Source organism: Daktulosphaira vitifoliae, unplaced genomic scaffold, assembly GCF_025091365.1.
Source record: "Daktulosphaira vitifoliae isolate Bord-2020 unplaced genomic scaffold, ASM2509136v1 Scaffold_5617, whole genome shotgun sequence".
Taxonomy (NCBI): Eukaryota; Metazoa; Arthropoda; class Insecta; order Hemiptera; family Phylloxeridae; genus Daktulosphaira; species Daktulosphaira vitifoliae.
In genome coordinates this window covers 1-778 of record NW_026105177.1, presented here as the reverse complement: position 1 = coordinate 778, position 778 = coordinate 1, and the positions used below count along the sequence as shown (strand labels likewise).

At 24.8% G+C, this 778-nt stretch overlaps 1 long non-coding RNA gene across 1 annotated transcript; it reads left to right on the top strand.

Moving 5' to 3' along the window:
* Nucleotides 1–7: 7 nt before the first annotated feature.
* Nucleotides 8–665, top strand: LOC126910167 (uncharacterized). The gene is made up of 2 exons (XR_007705202.1): nucleotides 8–236; nucleotides 331–665. It is a non-coding gene; the product is annotated as an uncharacterized LOC126910167 (long non-coding RNA).
* The last annotated feature ends 113 nt before the right edge of the window (nucleotides 666–778 follow it).

Genomic DNA, 778 nt, shown 5'->3' with positions numbered 1-778 from the left:
CCTTTAAAGTGGCTCAAACAAAATATATAAATTAATATACTACCGGGTCCTAGTTATTAGTCCTTAAGAAATATCTGTATGTTTATTTTATTTTAGCTGTACGCAAAGCTGCAATTGTTTCTGATGGCGTCAATGGCCGTGTAGCAATGGCTAGCAATGACCATGTACAATCAGGAGTGACAGCTAATGCAGGACCAGGATCAATAGTACAAAAGAACTATGATCAAATATTTGCTGTAAGTAACAATTAAAAAAATAATTATTCAATTAAATATAGTCCTAAAAATGTTTTAGTTTTCTTTGTGCTTATCACATTTTTATTTATTTCAGATTCCTATATCAGCTTTAAAGTCAACCCAAAATCTTTTGCCAGGAGAAAAAAAGAGTTTTAAATAAAATACTTTTATTATTTTAATATTACTTATATCATATCAGAAGATAACCGACCACACCAAAATTTGTTCCCTTGATCACAAAATCTGATGATTACTATAATTATAAAATATTTACAGATTAATGATGATTACCTATAGAACAATGTGTGAAATTAGATATTTTAAAATGTTGACTTAAAAGTCAATAAAATCTGTTGCAATATCGTTTATACAATTCATTTATTATTATTATTATTTTTTGTTCTTGGTTGGTTGTTATAAATTTACTTTTGTTTAAATTAATGTTACCCAATTATATAATTATTTATAGTTACTTTGTTAAAATTAATTAATTAGCAATAAATAATATTTATCTAATATAAATAATACTGTAACTAAAAAAT